Raw genomic sequence first — 22,447 nt, forward strand, 5'->3', positions numbered from 1 at the left:
AGTGCTAGAGGTCTTAGGGGATCATGGTGGGTAGCAATTATGAGGTCAAGATTGCTGCAGAAATCTTGTCTCTGTATTTGGGCCTTCAGAGGAAGTAGCTGCTTGCACAAGACATTGTCCCTAGAATAATCATAATTCATGGGATCTGAGTACAAGGGAAACAGCTGCAAACGTCTAGTGGAGAGATTTGCATACAGGTAAGATGTTTGAATTTTAAATTGCAGTTGGCTTTCAGTAAAAACCTACTGAACATTGGAAGACCAGTTCGGCTCCTGTATCATGCTTTTTCAATGGAGAATATTGGTCCTTTTCCCAGAAAGTCTGATGTAACAGAACACCCACTTCGGTCTATATCCACTGAAGAATTGGTTTGCCTCTCCTATCCAGACACTATATGGTCCCCGGCCTACTGACAGCTTATGGGACTCCGTCTGCCACCCTCTCATGCTGGGGTGTACGGAACCTGACCCAAAGAGCTGATATCTGTCATTTGACTGCCATTCAAAGTATTCAGTATTGTCATCAAAGTACACTGTCATCCTTATTTTGAATATTTGTAAGTGCCCTTTGGGGGACTGGAGAGACATCTTAACTTTATAGCAGTCCACTTGCAGCTGGTATTCAGATTGCTCAGCTTGATGTACAAGTGTTTATGAACCGACTTGCCTTCAGTAAAGTTCTCCTTGCTCTTCATTGGAGCAAGTAGAGCAGTGAGTACAAAACACACACCACATCTTGGGCCAGTCCCCACGTTTTCCATCCCATGGCTCCCCTCAGACTTCCCAAGGATGTGGCACCTCAGCTAGGGTCTGATCATCCTAGGAGAGCTGGCATGTTTTGCTTGCACGTGGTGTTCAGCTGTCCTCATTCCCCTCCACCTCTTTCCTGTCCTTTCAGGTATTGGCCCTGCAGATGGTGTGTTCCCAGTCGCCTTTGTTCTTGTGACTGTATACCATTTATACATAAGACTGTTTCTGAACAGATAAACTCAATCCAGAGTATTTCAAGCAGCACTCTAAATGGTCTTAAATATAAAACTATAGATCTATCTAACTGGGGGACATGCTTTTATTGGCTGCAGTTTGGGGAACTATAACACCATACTTTTCTGGGAATCATGTTCATGAGGAAAGACATCTTCATTTCCCTTTTATTTATTTGGGGGAGGGGAGGAGACAGATTGAGAGAGAGAGAGAGAGAATGGGCATGCCAGGGCCTCTAGCCACTGCAAACAAACTCCAAACACATGGGCCACCTTGTACATCTGGCTTATATAGGTACCGGCGAATCAAACTTGGGTCCTTAGGCTTCACAGGCAAGTGTCTTAACTGCTAAGCCATCTCTCTAGCCCTCCATTTCTGGTTATTTTTTTTTTTAATAATTTTTTATTTGACAGAGAAAGAGGAGGAGGAAGAAAAAGAGAATAGGCATGCCAGGGCCTCTAGCCACTGCAGATAAACTCCAGATGCATGCACCCCCTTGTGCATCTGGCTAACGTGGGTCCTGGGGAATCGAACCTGGGTCCTTTGGCTTGGCAGGCAAATGCCCTAACTGCTAAGCCAGCCCTCCATTTCCGTTTTTAAGTCTGGCATAAACATATGATGAAATAAGGGCCCCTTAGAGGACATGACTTTATGTATGACCACACTCAAAAAAGCTGTTAGGAGTTCAGTGAAATTTGGGGAAGGTTGTATAGTAATTAGGTTAATCTTTAGGAGTACATCTTATAGATTAGGGTATATGTATATGTGTATGTCAGAATAATAAGAGAACACAACAAAATCTGATGTGGTAGCACATACATGTAATTCCAGCACTTGGGAGATTGAGGCAAAGATTGCTGAATTTGAGTTCAAAATAATAAATAAGTAAACACAAGACCACAGAACCCCAGTTTGTTTGGAGCAGTTGCCATAAAATAGTTCCAGACCAAAAGCAATGAACTAAACATAAAACAGTGCCATCTTATGTTCCAAGTGTAGCTCCTTTGACTAGCATGCAGGAGGCTCAGGGTTTCATTACCAGCAAAGCATGCATGCTTGTAAGCACACACATTCTCAAAAGAAACCACTGCCACTTGACTCTTCCCATATTGCTTAACAAGTTTTATTCTCTCCATTGTTTCTGTCCTCAATTTGAAATACCACCAAAGTGCCCCAGATCCTTTACCTAGGTGAATTTTTTTCATGTTTTCAAATGAATAATTTCAACCAGGAGATGCAGGATGCTCTTTGAATTACCTGTCTTGTGGGTCATGCTAGATGGTGGCTCTCCTTTCCATAGCGTCCTACTTGTTTGCACCCAAAATAGTGCCTTGAGAGACACTTTTATTAAAGTGAAAATGTCTCATTCATGTATTATAATTACCTAGTTTGTAAGCGTGGACTCATTACAGAGTGGAAGCAGAGCTGCAAAAACGTGGACATGGGCCTGGAGGGATTGCTTACAGGTTAAGGTATTTGCCTGCAAAGCCAAAGGATCCAGGTTCAATTCCCCAGGACCCACATAAGCCAGCTGCCCAAGGTGGCACATGCATCTGGATTTTGTTTGCAGTGACTGGAGGCCCTGGTGCACCCATCCCCCCACCTCCATCAAATAAGTAAATAAAACTTTTTTTAAAAAAACATGGGCATGATTAAATCCTGGCCCACACATCTTAGTAAGTTAGCTGCATTTGGGAAGGAATGATCAGGCTTAGTGCTTCACATGAGATGAGTACATGAAGGAAGGTGATGAGGGTCTAGAAAGGTCATGAGAATCATCTGGCTTTGTGCTCCTAATGACTCTAATTAGACATAATGAATAACTGAGATAATTTAAATGAGTTCCAGATGCTTAAAAACAGACCTCCATTTGTTATGGAACTCTTTCAGTCAGTGTATCTTCCAGTAAAGACATACTGACTTGAAGTAACGTCATCATGGTGAGCAGTACCATATCTTAAAAACCTGTGAGACAGCAGAGAAGCATCTGGAACCACACAAGACATGGGTGCCAGTTTTCTGAGATCAACTGCTTCTCACTTGTGTTGCTTTTATTGAAACCTAGTTCTAAATAAGCATTTGCCAGACCCCACTCTGCTACTAAGGATAACCTCATAGGCACATATTTGTGTTTGGGTGGCCTCTCCCGTGGGTCTAAGTTGGAACGAGGAGACTTATGACCTACCTTGACCCAGCAATCATGATTGAGCACCGCCAGCCTCACATACCCAACCACAATCCATTCCTTTAGCCACTGAATATTAACAAAGTACTGTTACGTACTAACATCCTATCAAGATGTAGAATATTTTTTTGGAGTCCAGTTACCTTACAGATTATATAATAATGATTACATGCAATACACACTTGGTTCTTTAAATAAGAGTTACAACAAACAGCAGAAAGAATTGAATGCTGCACTTGTAATCCATACGAAACAACAACATTTTGGGTTGTACATAATTAAGGAAATAGCTCACTTTTTGAAATACTGAATTAGCCAATACATAGAGGCATGGCTTTAATGTGGGCACTGATGTAGCTTAGAAAAGAGAAAAATCCCACTGGAACTATTCAATTTCTTTAAAACCACTGAGTAAGAAAAGTAAGATTGAACTTCCATACTGATTATTTGTTTTCTTTTTGAGGTAGGGCCTGCTCTAGCCCAAGCTGACCTGGAACTCACAGTGACCCTCCTATCTCTGCTGCCTCTCCAGTGCTTGGATTAAAGGTGTACCCCAGGCCATATGAATTTTATACAGCTTCTATATAGTACCTTGACTAAATCCAAGAGCAAAGTTAATACTTTCCTCTATTTTTTGTAAGCAGCTGCAAGGTAAACTTACATGACTCCCCCTGGGTTTAACCTGGGAGTCGCCTTTTTAGTATTTTTTTAATAATCCTCCTAGGAAGTTACAAACATTTTCATCTCTTAGATACGAAATGGAAAGTCTCCCTGATGACTTGCTGTCATATATCTCCACTGTAGGCTGGTAGATCTTGGACAGCTGTGGCTTTCTGTGGCTGTTGAAGATGAGAATCCCGTTGGTCATGGCTGGGCATGCAGGAGGCCAGGGTGAGGGTTGGGCATGTGAGTCTCCATTGAAGATCTTACAGGTGGTCCTTCCACAAGCACATGCCCCTCAGGATGCAGAAAAATAATGGAAGATGCTCTCTCCCTGGTTCTGTAACTCCTTCCACCCAATTCAATGTTACACATACCTATAAATCACTTTGTTTGTTTTGAGCTAAGGTCTCACTCTAGCTCATGACTGACCTGGAATTCACTATGTAGTCTCAGGGTAGCCTCAAACAGTGATCATCCTACCTCTGCCTCCAGAATGCTGGGATTAAAGCGTGAGCCACCATGCCCGGCAAGTCACATCTTAATACATCTTGCAGTGTGTATCTTAACATCAGTGATACGACTGTTAACTTAAGGCAGCCCTTTTCTTAGTATGTAAGATAATGGTAACTCAAAGTCCCAGTTGGTTACATAGTACTCTGTTTTTTTCTGTCTTAAATGGCTCCTAGACTTTTAGAGCAGCCCAGGTTCTCTTTTCTGTAATAGCTTTTTTAGCCTTCAAAATCTTTTTATCACTGGGCCCTCGAGGTTAGCAGGGTGAGGATGATGTGTTTTCTGAGGCTTATTTGCACACAAATCACACCATTTCGAAGATGAAAACACGGTAAAGTGAGAGGTAATATGGATGATGTCTGGGAGCACCGGCCAAGAATGACTGTGATTTGAAGCCTAGCTGTGCAATTGTGTGATGGAAGGCGATTTACACAACCTTTGCTTCAGTTTCGTTTATGAAATGAAAGTTAGACCTTCTTTGCCACATCCTTATGATGTCAAAATGAATGTGTGTGTGTGTATAAATGACACACCTGGTCCGGATTCTGTCCCAGGGCCTATCAAAAAGTGGAGTCACGGGCTAGAGAGATGGCTTAGCAGTTAAACGCTTGCCTGTGAAACCTAAGGACCCCGGTTCGAGGCTCGATTCTCCAGGACCCACGTTAGCCAGATGCACAAGGGGGCGCACGCGTCTGGAGTTCGTTTGCAGTGGCTGGAAGCCCTGGCGCGCCCATTCTCTCCCCACCCCTCCTCCTCCTCCTCCTTCCTCCCCCCCCTCTCTCTGCCTCTTTCTGTGTCACTCTCAAATAAATAAAAATGAACAAAAAAAAATTTTTAAGTGGAGTCATGGGAAATTTATGGCTTATGAGAATGATCCCTGTGACAATTCTAATTTTTTTGACAATTCTGATTTTTAAAATTTTTTAATATTTATTTGAGAGAGAGAAAGAAGAAAGATGGAGTATGAGTGTGCCTGGGCATCTTGCCACTACATGTGCCATTTTGTGCATCTGGCTTTATACGGGTACTGGGGAATTGAACCCTGGTCTTTAACCGCAGAGCCGTCTCTCAACCTCTGAAAGTTTTGCTTTGAAAATTAGAATCGCCATCCTTTCAGATTTTTGCCATTGAACAATTAGGGAGCCTCTGTCCTACACACAAGTAGTGGGGTATGGAGGGCTGGGAAGTTTGTCTTCAACTAATGCCTGGGCTAAGAAAGGATCTGCAAGCTGGGCATGGTGGCACACACCTTTAATCCCAGCACTTGGGAGGCAGGGGTAGGAGGATCGCCGTGAGTTCGAGGCCACCCTGAGAATACAGAGTGAATTCCAGGTCAGCCTGGGCTAGGGTGAGACCCTACCTTGAAAAACCAAAAGAAAAGAAAGGATCTGCAGCTCCTCCAGTCACTTCTGCATACAAGTTAGGAAGCCCAAGGAAACACATTAGAACCCAAATAGAATCCTTTTGAAATGCAAATAACCCTGATAGGAATAGCACCTTTCACTGTTGCCTGTCATAACACCTTCCTGTGAAGTCTCATCTTGAGAGAGCTAGATGGGTTAGGATGTTGCCATGGGGAAGAAGGGGGTAAGGTGAGGTCACTTACTTAGCTCAATAGGTGTAGGAATGGCAGAGCAGAGCTTCTAGTTTCATGGTAGTTTCCGTCTCCAGAGGTCAAGTTCGGGTCAGTGACAGGATGTAAAGCAGGCTAACACTAGGGAGTTACTTTATAGTGGAACTAGCCTTGGATCCCTTTGTACAATGTGGACACTTGAGTTTCGCAGACCTGTCAGGCAGGTGATCTTGATCCTCAGTTTCTTCTGTAAAGCAAAGTTTCTGCATTGTGTCCCACATCCACAAAGGGTGTCCTGACTCAGAGTCACTTCAGTGTGAGCAAGCCCTCAGAGTTTTGTTGTTTGTTTTGTTTTTCAGATCTGACAGTGTAGTTTGCCCTGGTTCTGTCCAGGAATGTTGGGAAAGAGACAGTCTCTAGGACTCTTACTACCTTCCTTACGATGGTAAGAGCAATTCCTCAGAGTCACAGGTGTATCTGTGGCGGCTTGACTCAGATGTTCTCCATAAACTCGTGTGTTTTGAATGCTTGGTTCCCATCTGATGGCAATTTAGGAGGGGGATCTTTGCTGAGGGAGGTGTGTGGCTGGGAGCAGGCTTTAGGGTGTTATGGCTAGTGACCCTTGCCAGAGCCCAGTTCACTCCCTTGGTTTCCTCCTGCCATGGTGGATTGCAGCCTATGCTCATGCCATGCTTTCCCGTGCTATCATGAAACTTCCCTGCAAGAATGCAAGCCAAAATCAGATCTTTCTTCCCATTAGCAATGAGAAAATAACTACAATAGTATTTGAAGAAACCCTTAAAACTTATGGCTGTATGATTCCTCCTCAGGAGGATGAGACATTTCCAGACTTCTTTTATTCCCATATCACAGGGTGGTCATTTACAAATTAAGAAGAAAGAATGAAAAATGGGAATAACAAAAATACCTCTACTAGAGTCAGGCAAAATTATCCAGATTTACCCCAAAGACAGTAGAACAATGTGTGTCAGTCCACAGAAGGCCTGTCTAGAATAGATGTAATTGAGACACTATAATTAGGGCTCCACTCTAGAAAGGTGGAACATAATACAATATGTAGAAAAATTAATAAGTTGCAAATGATTTCTATCCAATATATAGACAACTCCCAAGGTTAATTATGTTGCCTTTTTTTTTTTTTGAGATAGGGTCTCACTCTAACCCAGGCTGACTGGAGTTCACTACATAGTCTCAGGCTGGCCTTGAACTCATGGTGATCCTCCTGCCTCTGCCTCCTGAGTGCTGGGATTAAAGGCTTTATCACCCTGTTCTATATTGCCCTAGTCTTGGTCCAACTTTGCAATTTTATTCCAGTATCATACATATATACACAAATATATATGTATAAATAAACTTTTCATCTGTTCTACCTTCCTTGGAACTTTGATTCATTGTGTTTGTATGAGAATCATGTTTGATTTTCAGAAGATGCTATGTATATTACAAAGTCACTTATTGCTGTTTCTATATGGTACTTTAAATGTAATTATATTATTTTGCTGTCTTTTATTACAAGAAAACCTGTGTAATATGTTTGTAAAAGGTACCAGCCAGGCAATGACTGTTTCCCAGGTAGGAAAAGCAAACTTTCCAGTTGCCATTTTCTTGTCTTCAGCAGTTAGGGATGGGAATATTCTGTGGAAAGCTATTCTGTTTCATTCAGATTGCATTTTAAGTTTGTTTTGAAGAAAGCACTACAGATTTACAGGTTTAGTTACTGAATAACATTAAGGCTTCGTGCCAGCTTTTTTGCATGGGGTTGTATAATTGAGAAGAGTAAGAGACGGATGGGAGAAATTCCCCTCCCGGTAGACAATGTAAACCAGATAATTTTGCCCTTATACAATGTATTTGGAAAGTGTTTGAATCAAGCAAAGCTGTGAAAGAAAAATCACAGCATGCAAGGAAACTTTATTGTAAGACTCAAGAAGGTAAAAAGTGAGCTCTTATTTCTATGAAAATGAGCAGTAGTTAAAATATCTCTCTGGAGAAGTTTCTTAATGTTTTACCAAGACCAGAATTATAGTCAGAAAAAGAGATGAAATTCCAGAAAGTGGCAAGGAATAAGTTTGCAGCCCATATTTAAGTCAGTCAGCAATGAAAATGAAGGAAGAAAAAAATCTATGTGCCTTCATAATTCTTTAAATCTTTGTGTGTGTGTGTGTGTGTGTGTGTGTGTGTGTGTGTGTGTGTGTAATCCTGTAAAGTAGCTTCCTTCTATATTCATGTAGTCAGCTGTCTGCAAAGCAGGAATCAAAAATATTTTTAACTGTGTTCATGCTGAACAGCTACAGACATTTTTTATTATTATTCCCTGAACAATACAATATATCAATAATTTGCACAGTATTTACATCAGGCATTGTGTCATTAGTCAGGAGGATGTGCTTTGGTTACATGCAAATACTAAGCCACTGCTTGTAGGGAATCAATCACAGTGGGTTTTATCATGATTCTGTCAGGGGTCTTTGAAGTCTGTATCCATGTAGACCTAAGGATAAATATTTTCTGTTCCTATGACCTCTTCAGTGGTGCCAGTGCTGCCCACTGGTTTCCTTTTCTGCCTCTTGCCTTTTCCTGGGAGTGCCAGGGACTTGGCCAGTAAAGCAGGACAAACTAAGAGCAGAGGGAACGTGAAGTTCAAGGCATTACCCTCCAGTGACACAGCAGAGACCCTCTTCCTCCTAGAATGCAGTGAGGGAGAGATTTTCTGGTTTTTGCATACATTGTGACCCCATTCTATCCTGCTACAAATTCTACATTTAGGGTAAGGCGAGGAACAGCTTAAAGTTTAAGAATCAAAGGGTACTTATGGCATAGTAGAAAGATCTGTGGCTAAGAAAGAGCTCCAGCCTCCCACTCAGCCCTAAGCTGAATGTTCAGATGTTCTGGGTCTTCACCCTGTCCTCCATATAAGAAGTGTGGGATGCACCAGGTGAATTTCATACAGACTATGGAAACCTAAGATTGTCACAAGATGCATAAGCAGCTGAGTAAAGGAGGGGGAGGTGTGAGCAGAGCAGAGACTCCTGATCTACTCCCTGGGCTCAAGCAATCACCTAATTATATGTTTAATGTGCACAGATTTGGAACAAGACTCCCGTTTGTAACAGAACTCTGCTTAAGGGAATATCAAACAAAAATTAGAAAACCACCCATCAATATCACCTCCATTGCTCCTTCCCAACGAAATGGTCCCTGACTGCAATAACTGATCATGTCCTTGGTGCTACCAGCAGGCAGTGCTGAGGAAGGAAGACTTAGGCTGGTGGCAGATTTCCTGTGAAGCCAACCTGGCTCTTCCGGTGCTGGATATCCCAAAGCACAATACCTAATTTGGTGTTCATGATTTAGCATTGCTTTCATTTAAATGATCCTAAATTGTATGAAACTCCAGGCCTTGCCAACCCTGTATTCTCTCTGGCACTGGACCTTTCCAGCTGTTTGCAATCAGGTGGGGGTGGGTTTACCAGCTCAGTTTTAACTGATGGGCAAACTCAACATATTCTTGCTAATAATTATGAATATAGAATGCCAGTCATGACTAACTTTATCTCCACCAAAGTTCCATCAGTATAGCATAACTCAGAGGCTAAGAATGCACACTCTGGAGATGAATGGCCTGTGTTCAATTTGGGTCCATTGCTTTCTACTTATGTGACATTACATGCTTCAGCTGTCTTCTTCAAACTCCAGCTTTTCATCTATAAAATGATAAGAACAATTCCCCATAGAACTGTGAAGGTGAAACAAGATACTATTTATTGCACAATGAATTTAACATCATGCCTGAAAACATAGATAGCACTCATACATTAGCTTGTGTTTCCTTATTAGTATTATTGGATGAATAAGTTATAACAGAAGCAACTAGTTTGATACTTCAAACCCTCAGAAACAGAAACTGTTTTTTTGTTTTGTTTTGTTTTGTTTTTCCGAGGTAAGTTCTCACACGAACCCAGGCTGACCTGGATCTCACTCTATAGTCTCAGGCTGGACTTGACCTCACTGTGATCCTCCTAATTCTGCCTCCCAGTGCTGGGATTAAAGGCATGCATCACCATATCCAGCTTCAGGACCTTAATTGTTACGAGAGTGGGCAAGTATCAAGTTAATAGTCATTTTCAAGCTCTCTTCATAGAAAAGTGTTTTGTTGCTTTGCTTTTCCCAGTGAGATGTGAGAGTCACTGTGTGCCCAGAATGGAGGTCATGCTGAAGTAGAGAGCGGGCTTCACTATCACACGCCCTGTAACTCAGCCCTAACAGCTAAACCTCAGCAGCTGCAGTAGATTCTATGGAAGAGGTTTATACCACAGAAGTGACAAAGGTGAGCTGAAGAAGCCTGCATCCCTAACAACCTCATGGCCTTGCTATACCCACCCTGAATGGCCCAGTTCTCACCTTCTTAGGGCTGCAGGTACTGGGTCATCTGGAAGACTTGTTAGATTTCTTATAGCCTGACCCCAAAGTTTCTGACTAGGCAGACTTGGTTTGAAGCCCAGGGCCTTGCACTTCTTACGGTTTCCCAGTGATATGGCTGGTGCTGGTGAAGGTTAAACAAATAACTCCTCCCTTACTTAAGCAACTATGATTTTGGGATGCTTTGCTATAAAAGATGAATTTAATGAATTATTTAATAAATATTGTAACTCATCCTCCTTGTTCTATAAGTGTAAAATAGCAACTAAGGAACTAAAATGCCCCTCTAAAAAGCTAAGGTGAATTACAGATTGGTGGGAGACTTCTGCACCATTCTTTCATTCACTGAGTGCTGAGCACCTAGTACACGTGCTAGTCATGCACCCTGATAACCAAGGCTCACAGTTGAGGCAGACTGATAGCCAGCATGTCAGTTACTTTTCTCATTGTTTACTTGACAGAAATAACTTAGGGAAAGAAAGCCTTATCTTGGCTCATAGTTTGAGGGTGTGATCTGTTGTGATGGGGGAAGGCATGGTGACAAGAGCTGCTCTTGCTTTAAGTGGCAGAAGCGTAAGGCAGCTGGGCACAGTGCATGTGCCATCACAAAGTAGAAAGAGATGAATGCTGGCATCTTGTTTTCTTTTTAATTCAGTCTGGGCCCTCAGCCAATAGGATGGTATTGCCTATATTCACTGTGGTTCTTCCCTTCTCAAACTTCTCTGGAAATGCCCTTGAGATGTGTTTTCTAGGTGATGCTAGATCCAGACAAGTGGACAATCAAGATGAACCATCCTAACCAGTGCCTGCAAGAGAGTGATAAAAGTAAGGGGAAGAGGATGTGCCTCAGTTGTGAAAGGCTTGCCTGGCATGCATAGAGCCCTATGTTCAATCCTCAGCATTGCAGAAACTGGATGGTGTGGTGCACACCTGTAATCCCAGCACTCAGCAGGAAGTGGAGACAGGAGGGGCAGAAGTTCAAGGCCACTTTAAGCTCTTAGAGTGAGGAAGTAAGCCAAGGGCCTCCTATCACTTTATTAGTCTGGAAATGGGAAAGAGTCAGAGGAACCAAGTACTGGATACAGGAGTAATGAGCTCTACCTGTATCTTGGAATCACCTAGAGAGCTTAAAATATTTATGCCTGGGCATTGCCTCCAGGTGTTTACTTTGGTCTAGGGTCAGGCATGGGTGATCTAGTGTTAAAAGTGTCCTTGATGAATCTACTCTGTATTCAAGGTTGAAAAACCACTGGTCTAGTCCAATCCAGAGAGGTGGAGTGGCTGATCCCAAAATGACTACCTAGGAAAGTTACAGGCAGCTTTGTTGTCCAGTGAAGTGTTTTTCAGATGCCTGGCCCTCAAAATCAGTCCGAAGCTAGGTGTGCCACCTGGTTAATATTCCCTCACTTATAATTGTCCATGGCATGGTATGTGCAGTGCTGTAAGCATGAGTTCCCAGCTCACTAACAGAGTTTGCTGCAGTTCATTGGTTTCCCTAACAATTTCCTTGGTGACAGAGAAACACATCATTTTAATTAGCATTAGATAATGAATTTAAATGGCATTGAAGCAGTTTTAAAATCTCCCTTAACTGTCCTAAATAACACCATGCAGGAGGTACTCTAGAGGGATTTATTGCTGAGAAATATCCATGGTAGGAAGAACACAGCTCTTAAAAGGCTCCTATGTGGGATTATTTCCCCAGCTTTTTTCCTTGAACATACAGTCAGGTTAGAACCACGCTGTGAGAACTGCAGTGATTTCAATGTTATCTGATGGTCTTGCTTCTTGCTTGTCTGCACATCTGTTCATTCATTTGCTTTCTATCTCATGAGAAGCCTCCTCCACTCAGAATGCCCCCTGTAAGTTTCCATCTCTGCTCCCAGTTCTACTGCTGGGAATTCATTCTCTGCCTTTGCATGCCAAGGGAACAGGGGAGCATTTCTGAGAGAACCATACTAGATTTGAATAGGTGTTCTATTTTGAATGAATACTGCTGCTGAGAGGCCTCTGACAGAAAGGAACAGAAAATAATGTATTGTTCTTAAGGCCCTGAAAGCTCTTGTAAGTGATTCCCCTCCCCCTACATTTCTGTGGAATTGGTAGTGAATAGTTTTGGTTAACAAGAAAAGGAAAAGGGAGCTGGAGAGATGGCTTAGCAGTTAAGCACTTGCTGTGAAGCCTAAGGACCCCGGTTCGAGGCTCAATTCCCCAGGACCCATGTTAGCCAGGTGCACAAGGGGGCGCACGAGTCTGGAGTTTGTTTGTAGTGGCTGGAGGCCCTGACATGCCCATTCTCTCTGCCTCTTTTTCTCTCTCTGTCTGTCACTCTCAAATAAATAAATAAAAATAAAAACAACAACAAAAAAGATCATTGAAGAAAAGGAAAAGGAAGATGTTGGTCACCTTTAAGCCACTAAGCTATGACCATATCCTGTTGTTATTGTTGTATCCCTAACTCTGATTTAGAAATATAGGCTTGCCTGGCATGGTAGTGTACGCCTTTAATCCCAGAACTTGGGAGGCTGAGATAGAAGGATCCCTGTGAGTTCAAGGCCAGCCTGAGACTACATAATGAATTCCAGGTCAGCCTGGGCTAGAGTGAGACCCTACCTCGAAAAACCAAAATACAAGAAAAAAATTTTTTTAAGGCTCTAAAGGCTGGGAACTGTGGCACATGCCTGTAATTTCAGCGCTTGGGAAGCCTAATCCTAAAGACTGCCAAGTATGGGGCCAGGCTATTCTACATAGTGAGTTCCACGACAGCCAGGGCTACAAAGAGGGACCCTGCAACAAACAAAATTGAAAAATAAGCAAATAAAAGAAGGTTCTGCCTTCTCTTCCTAACTGGCCAGCCTCCCTATAGACAGGCTGTTCCGTCACAAGACTTTAGCTGCTTTATAGTAACGTAGATCAGTAACATGAAATTCGTGAGCTCAAGACTCCTGGGTTCTAGTTGCCTTGTACCTTTTTTTTTTTTTTTTTTTTTTTTTGGTTTTTCGAGTTAGGGTCTCACTCTGGCTCAGGCTGACCTGGAATTCACTATGTAGTCTCAGGGTGGCCTCGAATTCTCGGCGATCCTCCTACCTCTGCCTCCCGAGTGCTGGGATTAAAGGCGTGCGCCACCACGCCCGGCTTGCCTTGTACCTTTAGGGCATATATTTCATAAAATTAGACAGTGGCAGCTTCTCTATGAACCAAGGTAAGATTATTTTGTTTGATTCTCGGCTTTTAAAAAAATAGAACTTTGGGGATGAAGAGATAGCTTAGCAGTTAAGGCACTTGCCTATGAAGCCTAAGGACCTATGTTCTACTCTCCAGATCCCATGTAAGCCAGACGCACAAAGGTGAGGCAAGCACAAGGTCACACATGCCCACTAGGTGACACAAGTGTCTGGAGTTTTATTTCAGTGGCTGAGGCTTTGGCATACAATCTATCTTTCTTTACGTTAGGATGTACTCTGACACTAATCAGTGTCCTATCACACAGTTGTGATGCTCACCACCCAGAGTCAGTCAGTGTCAGGCTCCACAGGATATGTGGAACATGGTTACAAGACGACTTCCCTCACTTCAGAGTCCACCTATACTTCTGGTCACTAGCTACCAATTCAGACTTTCACAACAGTGACCCACAAAACTCAAGAGAAAACATCATAATTAACAATTGCAGATTTGCAAAGGATAGAAGTCAGAACTAATTGAGCAGATATGTAAAGCAACATCTGAGGTCTAACAAGTACAGCTTCCTGTAGTACTAGAGTGCATCTCCCTCTAGCGCCCATGGGCTCAGCAAGCAGGAAATTATGCTCAGCTCAACATCCAGACTTTATTGGATTTGCATTATGTAGGCAATATTGGTTGGATCTTGACCAGGTGACATAACTCATTCTCCAGCTCCTCTACTTTTCCTGGACATCAGACTCAAAGTCCCAAACTTCTTATTATGTCCTTTGTGTTTCTGGTGACCATGCCTCATTCCAAGTTAACTCATATGTGAGGGGCTGGCAAGATGGCTTAGTGGTTAAAGGCACTTGTCTGCAAAGCCTGCTCATCCAGATCTGATTCTTCAGCACCTATGTAAAGCTAAATGCAAAGTGGAGTAGGTATCTGGGATTTGTTTGCAGTGGCAAGAGACCCAGGTGAGTGAGTGTACACAAAGATAAAATAAACTCATTTGTGATACAAGAGGCTCCATGAATAACAAAACACCTTTATTTGTAGGAAACTCCAAGTCTTTATACTTTCCTTCTGATGAACCAGAGACAAAAATCTAGTTGAATTCTTTATTCTACAAGAGGATGGTTGGGTTGTATGAAGAAAGTATGTGATGCTATCAGCAACATCAGAATATGCCCAGAAATGAATGTGAAATAGGAGACTTGAATCAGTAGTTGCTATGTTCTGTCCCTAAGAAACACATAAATCCTCTCACAGGGTTTTCTGATACCAGTGTTTAAGAGAATGCACTCTGTTTTATATTTAACTTATACACATAATCACATACTTCAAACCTTGACCCATATACCATACTTTATATAGGTCATTTTCAAGGCAATTTGGCTATAATTTTTTCTCAGTCTGAATTTAGAGCCTAACTTCCATGTAAAGTAATATTCTCCTCAGCAATATCCTAAGCCAAGTCTTCTAGCATTCCAACCCTAATTGAACATTTTTTGTTGACAAGGAGATCCCTGTTTTAACATACAAGCCACTCCATTGTTGGACAGCCCCCAAAGTTAGTGAGCAGTTTCTTATCTTGAGCCTTTATCTGCCTGTTGGTCCAATGCCTCTTCCCTCTACAGTTACATAGGACAGATACTCTCTTAGAAGTGTGGACTTTAGTTGAAGACATAGATCTTGTATCTCCTATGTCTTCTTTTCTCCAAAAGAAACATCCTTTGTTGTCTTAAGTGTTCTTTATAAATTGTTCTCATGCATGGTTTGAGAATGACCTTATCAGTCTTCTTTCAGTTATTTAAAGTCTCTTGTGAAACTCAATGTTAAGAACTAAATTCAGCATTTCAAGAATGGTTAAATATAGCATAGTGGTTACATTTCTTAACTTGATATTCTGTCTATAAATTTAATTATCCTAAAATGACACTGTTTAACTGAACTGTAATTTCTCAGTCTTTTTTTCACAAATTGAGTAAATGCATATGATGGGCACATATTGTTTATGGATTCCCAGCATCCTTTTCTTCCTCTTCCTTGATAACTCTATCATGAGTCTTCTTCCAGCCCTTGCTGAGTTTCTGTACCAAGAGATGAAAACAAAATGGAGGCTTGAACAATCAGACTGGGCTTTCCCCTTAGCAAAGTGATCAGATCTTCGGAGGGGCTTTCTCTCCCCATCAAATTTGCAATGCTACCGTGGTACAAGCCTGAGTTATGATTGCATGAAGCCATCATGATGGAAGGCAGAACTGAAGAAAAGACAATAACATCATTTGACCCAGCTTCCAACTGGACTTGAAACCAGATTTAACCTGGAGTTTGCTTTTTTTTTAAATCTATGTAAACATGAAATTGTTTCTTTTATTTATTTATTTTTATTAATTAGTTTTTTACTCAGGAAATACAGTCAAGTTGATACCATTGTTAGCCTCCTCCATGTCCTAGCCCCTCCCTCTGGCCCCTCCTTGTTGAAATATATGGGTCATGCAATGTGGAGGTAGTCTATAGTTATGGGTAGGAGGAAAGGTCTCTGCATATCATGACCCAACGTGTAGCTCTGACATTCTTTCTGACCCCTCTTCCACAAAATTTCCCTGAGCCATGTTGGGTTCATTTTGGGTCTGTTTCAGTGGTGAGGTGTTGGGAGCCTCTGTGTCTCTGGATATCTGATTAGGTAGGAGTTGATTTAACTTGGAGTTTTCAGTTTGTCAACAGTTAGGGCACTTCTTATAAAGCATAAATGATAACAATTTCATATCATGATTGGATACTTGAAACTATATTTCCTTTAGGGTAGCACTGCTATGTGAGCTAATTTGTTTATAGCTGATTGACCATAAATTTTAAAGTTCTTGCTGGCCTAAGAAAGTTTGAGTTTTGTTGCAGAGTGCATTTCTGGGAAAATAGGAAGACAATTTTAAGTTTTGGTTATATTACTATGAACATTTGCAATAGGAATGAATTCAGACTTTGGCTTCCAAAATGTCTGTTTACCCTTTTTGGTCGTTCTCTCAGTTGAACTAAGAGTGACTATTGGGTATTCTTCTCAGGCCCCACGTAAGTCTTGTCCTCCTCTGGTCAATTAAAGGCTGCACACTAGAATTCCAACGGGTTACTTTTCTGATCACTAGTTTTTGTAGTTCCCTTTGCTCCTCCCCACCATTTGGTTATTTGGAGAGAATACAGTCCAAGGAGTTATCATCAATGTGACCAATACAAAAGTAATACCAAAAGTTTGACAAACACCCCAAGCCAAGGTCCCCAAAAGTCAGGATTAAACCATTTGAACAGATCAATTAATTGTCCTCTTGGTCAGTGACAGTACTTGGATTGGATTGTTAGGCCTATAAGATTCATGGCAACAATTTCTGATTTAGTGACATAAAGACAGCATTTTTTCTCTAATAACAAGGAAGAGCTCCTTCTTTTGGAGCAGTAAATTTGTCAAGAATTCTCCCTTTTTGGCATATACTTGAGGCTAAATTGGTCATTTCATTGATATTCCTTGAAGAGATCTTAAAGTTTTAAAACTGCCCAAAAAGCTTAAAAATATTTAAAAGATATATTATTTCTAATTCAAAGATTCTTAATTAAGTAAAAAATGTTCTAGTAAAAGACATCATTTAGAATATCTGACTGGAAATCCTTTTTATACATCATTACCAATCAGAACAAACCCAGCATTTTGAATAGTGTTGAGGTGGAGACCACTACCAAATAAGGAATAATACAAGTGTCATGATTATTTTCTGAATGTTGTCATGTGATACTGACATTTTGAATAATTATAGTTTGAACAAGGGTATCACCAAAAACATTTTTATAAAAAGATGATTATTGATCCCCTTTCCAGGTATATCATGGGCACTGATATAAATATAGTATGCAAAATATATATGTATATGCTATATTTTATAGCATTCATTTAGAGCATTTTTTATTTATGACTCAGTATTAATGTGTAAATTGGGTCGCACTTATCTGAATTAAACTGAGAGATCTGTGAGATGAATCTGAGGCCATAATGAATATAAATCTATCATTAAAGTTTCTGTGCAGCCAGGCATGATGGCACACGCCTTTAATCCCAGCTCTTGGGAGGCAGAGGTAAGAGGACCGCTATGAGTTCAAGGCCACCCTGAGACTGCATAGTGAATTCCAGGTCAGCCTGGACTAGAGTGAGACCTTACCTTGAAAAACTAAATAAAGTTTCTGTGCATAGAGATAAGTCTACATGATTTTGAACCATCCTAAGCTTCTAGTGCTTCTTCATAATAACAAACCTGTGGCCAGGAGCATTAGTTGAATTGATAGTTTTGCTAAGAAAAGGATGTCAGGGGCTGGATAGTTGTCTTAGCAGTTAAAGCACATGCCTGTAAAGCCTAAGGACCCCAGTTTGATTCTCTAGGTCCCATGTTAGCCAGATGCACAAAGGGGCACATGCCTCTGGAGTTCGTTTGCAGTGGCTAGAGGCCCTGGTGTACCCATTCTCACTCTCTCTCACCCTCTCACTGTCTCTAATAAATAAAAATAATTTTTTTTTTTAAAAAAAAGAAAAGGATGTCAGACCATTTTGTAAAGCCATTTTCCCAATTTTCTCACACATAGACTCAGGTGTTTTATTGAAGCTTGTAACATGGATCTCCAGCTGCCTGGCTAAAGAAGGTGTCACTGGGGGCTGATCATGAGGTCCAGTCCCAAAATGTGCTTGGGGCAAGATCTAAATTCCATTCCAAAGTTATACAGAGAGGTCTGAGCTCTGGGGGTTCTTGCTTGCTGCCAGTTATTGTGTTTTTGTTGCCTTTTGGTGTTGCTGTCTGTTGATGTTTCTCTATGCTTGGGTTTATGGAAGCAGCTTCTTCCACCATTGATGGAACTTGTTTCTGGAGCTGTAAACTTGAAATAAACCCTGTTCCTTCCCAAAACTGTGTCTGGTTTGGATGTTCATCCCACCATCATGAAGCTATCTGCTACATACTATTATTAATTGTAGTTCTTCTCAAGCTTTTAGAGGGCTATAAACCAGCAATTATTTTGGCTAGTTAGGAAGGTTTTATGTTGGATAGAAGATAGTAAGTGTTCAATTTGGGTAATGACAGTCTGAAATAGAAATAAAAATGCAAGTTTTTGGCTCTAATAGTACCAGAAGGTGTTATGTAGACTGTTGAGAGAGAAAAGTCATCAACAGTCTTATCCGGATGTGGACCAAATACTATCTCCAGCCAAGCTTCCATCAAGATGTGCCCACTGGTACAATGTACCATAAGTATTATGAGGGTACACAAATGCTTGCTTTTTTTTTAAATGGGTATTAAAACATTTTATTTAAAGATTTGAATATAAAAAAATTACACAAATGCAGATTACAGTGACTAAGGTAGTATTCTACATAACAAAAGCCAAAACAAAACAAATTTATAAACTAAATGTACCAGCACTGAACACACATTATACTTGATACCCAATCTAGGTTGCATATGCATAAAATGATCTGAACATATGCTTATGCAAAATAACTTATTTCTTAGGATACCATATGCCAATCATTCTTAACTGTCCACTCATGGCCTTATTCCCTGCTGAGTATTTTGAGAAAACTTTATATAAAAAGAACTGGCATGGCACTTAAGGACTTAAAAATAAAACAATTAAAAACACTTGTAATGCAATTTTGTATAAAATATACACAGTAAATTTTATTAGTTTAAAAAAAAGATTTAAAAACAAAAGACCACCCACAAATGCTTTCTGATGGAATTTGAAGCTGTCTTCACAGGAGGAAATTCATGCCTGCTACTATAAACCTGGTCAAAAGCCTATAACTGGAAAGTCATTGGCCCTAAGTGAAGAACCCACCACTACAGTTTGGCTAAATTGTCAAGTTGTCAAACTGCCTTCTAAATATTTATGTTTATAACCATACGTTAGTGCTATTTTCAGCTTTGATCCCAGAAGTTTCACTTTGCAGTGGGCAAAGGTAAATGCAGAGATGCATTCCCGGCGGGAGTGCTACTGTGTGCTCAGCCCTAGATGGGACATCTATATTATCCCCTCCAAGGCCCAGGGAAAATTGGGGGAAAAGGGGCAAAAAGAAGCAAGGGCAGGAGGATGGAGAAGATTGTTATAGAATGTTATCTTCTGGACATAATATGACTATTATACTCATGAACTCACAATAGTTGTGGTTTCCTACAAAAGACTGAGCCCATCAACATTCCATCATGGATGAGGAGGTGCTCATGAGACCCCACTTATCCCAGAGGAGCTACGGGTAGTTAATAGTTGCCGAGGGAGGGAACATCTTGTTCTACAGTGGTGTAGACACTGGTAAGTTGCCCATACTCCAATAAATAACCCTCCTACCTATGCTCATGCAAACAACCCTAACTTAACTCAGTGGGTCACAAAAAATGTGTTTAAATATGAAGGGGATTAGTTGAGTAAAAGAAGGGGTGTAGCAGGAGTGAGAGGGGGATAAAGTATAATAAGGAGTGCGTATGGTCAAAATACATTATATACATGTATAAACATTTAAAAAATAGAGTTGGGGAGATGGCTTAGCGGTTTAGGCATTTTGCCTGCAAAGGCAAAGTACCCAGGTTCGATTCCTCAGTACCCACGTAAGCCAGATGCACAAAGGGGCGCACATACATCTGGAGGGTTTTTTTTTTGCAGTGGCTGGAGGGCCTGGTGTACCCATTCTCTGTCTCCCTCTCTTTCTCTCTGCCTTTCTCTCTCTCTCACTTTCTTTCAAATAAATAAATAAAATATTTTAAATAATTTCAAAAATAAAATGAAAGACTGGTTTCTGGTCAAGATGACGTCCACCTAATCACACTTCAGCTCCCAGGATAATACCAGGCAAGATCTGTGGGGTTCCAGGTTCAACAGGTCCCAGCAGACCTCCAGTGGGAAAGCATGGAAGAGCAAAGTAGGGAATCTGGGTACCTCCCTAGACCCCCAGACCCCTCAAACACCAGCCCCAGCTGCCATGCCCCTGTCCAGGCTTGCCGCTATGCTACCTGTGTGCTCTGCAGATTGGGGACCCAGTTCATCTAACCTTTCTTTCCGCTTTCTGGGTCTCCTCCTCCCGTCCTGCATTTTTTCTCCCTCCCTCCCTCCCATATCACTGGCCCTGTGCCATGGGAACTGTGCCATCTCCCAAATCCTCCCCATGAAGGAACATGAGGGAACTGTGGGATACCCTTAAACATCCCAACATTTGGATCATGTGTATATCTGAAGGTGAAGAAATTCAGACCAAAGACATGGAGAACTTACTCAACAAAATTATCAAGAAAACTTTCCCACCCTCTCAAAAGAGAGTCCCATCTAGATTCAAGAAGGTAGCAGATGGGCTGAAGAGATGGCTTAGTGGTTAAGTGCTTTCCTGTGAAGCCTAAGGACCCCAGTTCAAGGCTTTATTCCCCAGGACTCACATTAGCCAGATGCACAAGAGGGTGCATGCGTCTGGAGTTTGTTTGCAGGGGCTGGAGGCCCTGGCGTGCCCGTTCTCTCTCTCTCTCTCTCCCCCCACTCTCTCTCTCTCTCTTGTTGTTCTCAAATAAATAAATAAATAACAAAAAAGTTTGTTTAAAAAAAAAGAAGCAGCTGAGTTCGATCGGTAGCGGGAGCGGAGAGCGGACCCCAGAGAGTCCTGAGCAGCTCCACCGCCGCCGGCCTAGTTACCATCACACCCCGGGAGGAGCCGCAGCTGCCGCAGCGGGCCCCAGTCACCATCACCGCGACCGCGAGCAGCGAGGCAGAGACCCAGCCGCAGCCCGCCGCCCCCGCCCTCAGCGCCGCCGACACCAAGCCCCGCACCACGGGCAGCGGCGCAGGGAGCGGCGGCCCGGGCGGCCTCACATCGGCGGCGTCTGCCGGCGGGCAACGAAGGTTTTGGGAACAGTAAAATGGTTCAATGTAAGGAATGGATATGGTTTCATCAACAGGAATGACACCAAGGAAGATGTATTTGCACACCAGACTGCCATAAAGAAGAGTAACCCCAGGAAGCACCTTCGCAGTGTAGGAGATGGAGAGACTGTGGAGTTTGATGTTGTTGAAGGACAAAAGGGTGCGCAGGCAGCAAATGTTACTGGCCCTGGTGGAGGTCCAGTTCAAGGCAGTAAATATGCAGCAGACTGTAACCATTATAGATGCTATCCACGTCGTAGGGTCCTCCACGCAATTACCAGCAGAATTACCGGAATAGTGAGAGTGGGGAAAAGAATGAAGGATGGAGAGCGATCCTGAAGGACAGGCCCAACAACGCGGACCCTACGTCAGGCGAAGGTTCCCACCTTACTACATGAGGAGGCCCTATGCGCGCAGACCACAGTCTTCCAACCCTCCTGTACAGGGAGAAGTGATGGAGGGTGCTGACAACCAGGGTGCAGGAGAGCAAGGTAGACCAGTGAGACAGAATATGTACCGGGGTTATAGACCACGATTCCGCAGGGGTCCTCCTTCCCAAAGACAGCCCAGAGAGGATGGCAATGAAGAGGACAAGGGAAATCGAGGAGATGACACCCAAGCTCAGCAGCCACCTCAACGTCGGTACCGCCGCAACTTCAATTACCAAGGCAAGTGCCCAGAGAACCCTAAACCACAAGATGGCAAAGAGACAAAAGCAGCCGATCCACCAGCTGAAAATTCGTCCGCTCCTGAGGCTGAGCAGGGCGGGGCTGAGTAAATGCCCGCTTACCATCTTTACCATCATCCCTTCTAGTCATCCAACAAGAAGAAATGAATATGAAATTCCAGCAATAAGAAATGAACAAAAGATTGGAGCTGAATACCTTAAGTGCTTGCTTTTTGCCCATTGACCAGATAAACTAAACTATCTGCATTGACTATGCAGCATGGGGTTTTTATTATTTTTACCTAAAGATGTCTCTTTTTGGTAATGAC

General features: G+C 42.2%; 1 pseudogene; it reads left to right on the forward strand.

Moving 5' to 3' along the window:
* The first annotated feature begins 138 nt into the window (after positions 1–138).
* LOC101597270 lies at positions 139–22,229 on the forward strand (annotated as a pseudogene).
* The last annotated feature ends 218 nt before the right edge of the window (positions 22,230–22,447 follow it).

This window comes from Jaculus jaculus, chromosome 1 (assembly GCF_020740685.1).
Source record: "Jaculus jaculus isolate mJacJac1 chromosome 1, mJacJac1.mat.Y.cur, whole genome shotgun sequence".
In the NCBI taxonomy this organism is placed as follows: Eukaryota; Metazoa; Chordata; class Mammalia; order Rodentia; family Dipodidae; genus Jaculus; species Jaculus jaculus.